Source organism: Suricata suricatta, chromosome 11 (genome assembly GCF_006229205.1).
Source record: "Suricata suricatta isolate VVHF042 chromosome 11, meerkat_22Aug2017_6uvM2_HiC, whole genome shotgun sequence".
Lineage (NCBI taxonomy): Eukaryota > Metazoa > Chordata > Mammalia > Carnivora > Herpestidae > Suricata > Suricata suricatta.
In genome coordinates this window covers 51,893,322-51,900,332 of record NC_043710.1, presented here as the reverse complement: position 1 = coordinate 51,900,332, position 7,011 = coordinate 51,893,322, and positions in this window count along the sequence as shown.

Sequence of the window (7,011 nt, the reverse complement as noted above, 5' to 3'; positions counted from 1 at the left end):
AAAGAAAGAAAGAAAGAAAGAAAGAAAGAAAAAAAGAAAGAAAGAAAGAAAGAAAGAAAAATAAAATCACAAAATTGTATTTATTACACAAGAGAATAGTGACAGACTTGTAATTATGACACATTGCTTATTTATCCTTATATATCTGGAGGAGAAAAAAGATAAAGAAACACAAGGGGAAACAAGAGAGAAACTTTGGTGATATTCAGGGACACTTTCCATTAGCAAGGTGAATGAAACCCTGAAGTCCAACAGAAAGTAAGAAGCTGGAGAGTAAAAATTGTGCTTTTTGGTTTTTAATTAAGAAGTCTGATCCTTAAGGAATAATGAATGATGGACCTGGTAAGGACTCACTATGCCGAGTAGATGAAAATGAGATTTATAGTACAAATTGTGGTATGTAAATGCACATTTTTAAGTGTAAGATACAATTTGGAGACACAAGGGTAATGTGAATATCAGGAATAGCCACACAAGGCAAAATAAATGGCAAGGGGCAGGAGATACAGCTTCCAGTTATGGAATGAATGAGTCATCGAGTCATGCAGATAAAAGTCCAGCAGAGGGAATGTAGTCAGGGGAGCAGTAATAGCCCTGTGTGGTGATGGAAGATAACTAAACCTGTGAGCACAGCATTGGGTATAGACGTGCTAAATCACTGTGTGGTACACCTGCAGCTAATGTAACATTCTGTGTGAGGTATACTGCAAAAAGAACAAAAAAGGAATAGCCATGGACAATCTGCAAAGATGCTTAACTTTATCATGAAAGTTATATGTTCTTAGAAATTTTTCTCTGTAAAGAGGGCACATTTTTTTGTGCATGCATGTGTACTATACATGCACATGAAAGCATATCTTCTCCTTGAATATAAGGCAACACACTTTTTAATCAGGCCACTAGATTCATGAAGAGATGAAGTTTTTAACTAAGATATAAGACTTGATAACTTAAGGCTAGTAGACTATTCCTGAACATTTCAGCTCATAGATCATTTAAAGAACAGTTACGGAAAAGATGGGCCTGTATGCAGATGCCCATAATTTGATTTATGACATTAAGGTCAATGCATCTATAAAATATACTAGATTGCATGTCACATATTTGATGGACACTCTGGCTTGTTTCATGGATTAAGCCTCATCACATATCAATGACTGCTGAGGATGATTACTTATAAAACTAAAGGCCATCTTGGGGAATGTTTTGAAAACGTTTTCAAAATCAATATTTATTACCTATGGTTAGAATGGATTGCCAGTACATATTTTTGTTCTTAGATAACATATTTCCTTTAGGAACAAAACTGAAAAATAATCAGGATTAATTTCTTCATGCTTTTGCCAAGGTTCAGCAACATTTATGGAAAGGGGCAAATACAGAGTGTAAGCTTTCCGGAAAAAGAAGCAATCCAAGATTATTAAGTAGGTATTTAAGTAACAAGATAGAAAATATCTTTGCACAAAATTTTGATGACATTCAAAATCTAATATTAGCAAGAGTCAGAACTGTATCATTTTTCTATTAAGTTCTACTAAGGAGAAGCATCATATTATTTTTTTTCTCCCAGGGGATAACTGTCTGCTTAAGTGGGCTGAAACTTAGAATTCCCCTATCACCACAATGATTGAAAGTATTCATCTGTAAAAACTGTTCTTAGCTACTGGGCTATACAAAAACAGGCTGCAGCCAGCTTACAGAGGTCCACTAGAATTCCAAGCTTACGTGGAGAAGTTAGAAATATATCTGACAATAAGTAGTCCTGACAGTTATCCTAAAAATAGTGGTAGTATGAAAATGACAGGAAGACAGAATGTGAAACTGGAACCTATGTGCACCATCCTCAACTGTCAATATGCAATACAAAATCAAGCCTAGTGTCCAGATGGTTCCATCATTGTGGTCTTCCAGTCATCAAGGCAAGCTCCAACCTGGGTCCTAAGAATGGAAATGAGAAAAACAAATGGGTCATTGCCAGGCCAGAAGATAACCAGGACTCTCTATTCTCCCACACACTTGGGCAGGACAATTATAGAATACATTCTTTATTTAAATGTGTATTTATTTTTGAGAGAGAGGGCGAGAGTGAGAGGAAGAGCGAGAGAGCAGGGGATGGGCCAAGAGAAAGGGAGAGAGACTCCGATGCAGGCTCCATGATGACAGAGCAGAACTCAACATGGGGCTCAATCTTCTGAACTGTGAGCCAAAATCAAGAGTCAAATACATAAACAACTAAGCCCCAGAATACAGTTCTGAACATAAAATTGAGTGAAAAATATCAATTTTGTAAAGGGTAACTTTAATGATTTCTAAAAACTTCAAAATAATCCTATAAAGAGATTGCATCATTTTAATGACTAATAACACTTGCTTGTCTGAATTTTCAAAAACACAAGTATGATCGACATTTAAAAGCGTTAACAGGCTGATTGATGAAAGACGCTTTTTTCATAATTAACCTTTATAAGAGTGCATAAGTGCTTCTTTTTTCCACTTGTATATCCTTTCTTTGAGTACTTTCTTGTTCCTTTTATTATTTCGTGATATGGGTCCATTACTTCCTTTGGGTGATTAAAATATGATAATTAAGAATTGAATTAATATTTTCAAAGGTTTTATCCCTCAGCACTTCATGAGAGAGCTCCCAGTAAGCCATCGGTTTTTCCTAGAAGTGATTGAAGATGAAGAAAGAGGTCCCAATTATGGTGAGATTCAATCTATTGGGCGCAGGAGTGGACTTTCCTACTCTTGATGTTGGATATCAGGTGAGGGAGCAATAATGCATTGACCCTTTGTGCAAAAACCCAATTCTGGCCAATACTCAAGAGAGAAGTCTTGATTGGAAAGGTTTATGAGCTTTATTCAGAAAGCTGGACCCCTGGGGAGAAGATAGACTCTTGTCCAAAGGCCAATTCCAAGGTTTCTGCCTGCCCTAGGGAATTTTAAAGGAATTTAGGGCACTGAATCAATAAAGGGAGTGCCATGGTCAATAACATTTCTTGATTATGTGCACACTCGATGGTGTCAGCCACAGAAGTTAACACAGTGCTCAGAGGTTGTGCAAGGGGGATCTGGTTCCCTGGTGCCCAGAGGTTGGGCAAAGGAGACTGGTCTCTTTTTTGTGACTTTCAATAGTTCTCTGTTCTTTCAAGGAAGAATACATGATATGTACAAATGAAAAGAAAGATATATCAATTATGCAGGCTAAGAGTATTTGATAAAGTTTAAAGACTACGAGGTTTGACAGAGGGGCCGAGGTGGCTTCCCCTTCTGGGTTTCTGCAGGTCCTTATCCAACTTGGAAAGAATAACTTGCAGCATTTGGCTCCTTTCCTCTCTTCTTCTTCTTAATATAAATGTGCCTATAGGTTGCAATAAAATTTACCTTTGTAAAAGTGTACAAGGCACTGTTTTAGTATATTTAAAAAGTTGTGTGACTGTCTCTACCCTCTAATTATAGAACATTTTTATGACCCCAATAAGGTTACCTCATTCTCATTACCAGGCAGTTACCACTCATCCTTTCTGCAATTTATGGAAACCATACATGTACTTTCTGTCTCTATGAATTTGACTAGTCTGGATATTTGAAGGAAGTAGATTACACAATCCATGATCTTTTATGTCTTGATTCTTGCAGTTAATATAGATTTTTTTCCATAATATTTTATTGTCAAATTGTTTTCCATACAACACCCAGTGCTCTTCCCCTTAAGTGCCCTCCACCATCACCACCACCTCTTTTCCCCCCTCCCCCTTCCCCCTCAACCCTCAGTTCATTCTCAGCATTCAATAGTCTCTCAAGCTTTGCATCCCTCTCTCTCCCCAACTCTCTCTCCCTCCCCCACTCCCCCTGGTTCTCCATTAGGTCTCTCCTGTTTTCCTGCTAGACCCATGAGTGCAAAAATATGGTTTCTGTCCTTCTCTGCCTGGCTTACTTCGCTTAGCATGACACCCTCAAGGTCCATCCACTTTCCTACAAAAGGCCATATGTCATTCCCTCTCATTGCCATGTAGTACTCCATCATGAATATATACCACATCTTCTTGATCCATTCGTCAGGTGATGGACATTTAGGCTCCACATAAACTTTTAATGACTCTTCTCTTCTCTGTGTCATAAGGACCTCCATTTTAATTCAGACAATTTCACATATAGTACAGGCATTTCCAGACCCTTCTATTTTGTATTTCTCATAATTCATTTAAAGTTATATCTTCTCAGTGATGAATTTTATCAATCATTGCAGTAAAAGATATTCGACTCCATATCTGACACGGTTTTATTTAAAAATTACATTTTGGGGTGCATGGGTGGCTCAGTCGGTTAAGCGTCAGGATTTTGTTTTCAGGTCAGGTTAAGATCTCACAGTTCGTGGGTTCCAGTCCCTCGTCGGACTCTGCGCTGACAGTTGAGAGGCAGGAACCTGTCTTCAGATTCTGTGTCTCCCTCTCTCCTTGACCCTCCCCTGCTCACACTGCCTCTCTCTGTCTCTCAAAAATAAATAAAAAACATAAAATGAAATAAAATAAAAATTACACATTTGTTTCTGGTTTTATCTAAAACACATGCAGAATAAAGAGACACTTCTCAAAATTTACACTCTATATTCCCTATTATATATCTCAGAGATAATTATCTCTAATAAAATTCTAAGGAGTTCTTAGGGATGACAACTGTCACCAAATAAAAAGTTATATGACAACTAAAACATCTTATTCCCCTTTGGCTCTAATGAGTTTTATTTTTATTTTTATTACATTTTTAAATTTACATCCAAGTTAGTATATACTGCAACAATGATTTCCAAAGTGGATTTCTTAATGTCCTGTACCTATTTAGCCCATCACCCCCCCACAGCCCCTCAAGTAACCCTCTGTTTGTTCTCCGTATTTAAGTGTCTTTTATATTTTTCTCCCCCTCCTTGTTTTTATATTATTTTTGCTTCCCTTCCCTCACATTCATCTGTTTTGTATCTTAAAGTCCTCATATGAATGAAGTCATGTGATATTTGTTTTTCTATGACTATTTTCGCTTAGCATAGTACTCTGCAGTCCCATCCATGTAGTTGCAAATGGCAAGATTTCATTCATTTTGATTGCTGAGTAGTACTCCATTGTAATTATGTACCAAACGTCTTTATCCATTCATCCATCGATGGGCATTTGGGCTCTTTCCATACTTCGGCTATTGTTGATAGTGCTGCTATAATCATTGGGGTACATGTGTCCCTTTGAAACAGCACACCTGTATCCCTTGGACAAATACCTAGTAGTGCAATTTCCGGGTCATAGGGCAGTTCTATTTCTAATTTTTTGAGGAATCATCATACTGTTTTCCAGAGTGGCCACACCAGTTTTTATCCCTACCAGCAGTACACAAGAGATCCTCTTTCTTCACATCCTCACCAGCATCTGTTGTTGCGTCTCCTTTAAAGTATCCAAGAGTAATTTCGGCTTTATCATTCAATAGCATTACAATTCTGTGAAATACAAATACAGTTTTCATTTCTGAAAAGCATCATGTGAGTCATTCCATACATTTGTAATATTATTATTCTCTTATAAAGTATACAAGTTTCAGAATATGCTGACATTACCTCAACCTACTTCATATTCTATCTGAAAATATTTTATTTCCATTGAGCTATGGTGGTGTTGTCTTGCTCGGTGATTGATACTCTGGTGTAATTTCTTTTGCTCCTTTTTCTGGTGTAACTGTTCTGGGGATGGACATCATGATGTCACTGAGTGCAGAGCTGGAACACATTCACACTTCCTGCTTTTCCCAGCCAGTGTGAGCTCACCCAGCACACAACACTACCAATCCTATATGACTGACTCTTTCTAGGATGAATGTAATTTTCTGGCAGTTTAATGACAAGTCAGAGTCAGAGACTTTCAAGGCAAAAGGAACATTCTACTGAATAGGCTCAGACCCAACATCACAAGACCAACACTGTGTGACTCTAGTTAAGGCCATCAGGACTCTCAGGCAGATGCTTGTAATGCAGTCTTGTTAGACTTTTTCTTGTACCACATAAAAAATGAGAGTTTTTCCTTTCCTTTTCTTGACCCAAAGATTAGAAGCTCTTTTGAAAGTCAAACCCTTTTTTCCTTTTTTTATATTTTATTTTATTATCTTTGTATTTAAAAACTTTTTAGGGGAGTCTAATTGATAGTTTTTTAAGGAACCTCCACACTGTTTTCCAGAGCGGCTGCACCAGTTTACATTCCCACCAACAGTGTATGAGGGTGCCCATCTCTCCATACCGTCGCCAGCATCTATAGTCTCTTGATTTGTTCATTTTAGCCACTCTGACTGGCGTACGGTGGTATCTCAGTGTGGTTGTGACATGTGTTTCCCTGATGATCAGTGATGTTGAGCATCGTTTCATGTGCCTGTAGGCCATCTGGATGTCCTCTTTGGAGAAGTGTCAGTTCAGGTCTTCTGCCCATTTCTTCACTGGGTTATTTGTTTTTTGGGTGTGGAATTTGGTGAGTTCCTTGTAGATTTTGGATACTAGCCCTTTATCTGATAGGTCATTTGCAACTATATTTTCCCATTCTGTCGGTTGCCTATTAGTTTTTGTGATTGTTCGCAGTGCAGAAGCTTTTTCTCTTGATGAGGTCCCAAGAGTTCAGTTTTGCTTTCATTTCCCTTGCCTTTGGGGATGTGTCGAGTAGGAAATTGCTGTGGTGGAGGTCAAGGAGGTTTTTTCCTACTTTCTCCTCCAGGGTTTTGATGGTTTCATGTCTCACATTCAGGTCCCTCAGCCATTTTGAGTTAATTTTTGTGTATGGTGTAAAAAAGTGGTCTAGTTTCATTCTTCTACATGTTGCTCTCCAGTTCTCCCAGCACCACCTGCTAAAGAGGCAGTCTTTTTTCCATCAGATACTCTTTCCTGCTTTGTCAAAAATTAATTGGCCGTACATTTGTGGGCCCAGTTCTGGGTTCTCCATTCTATTCCATTGGTCTATGTGTCTGTTTTTGTGCCAATACCATACTGTC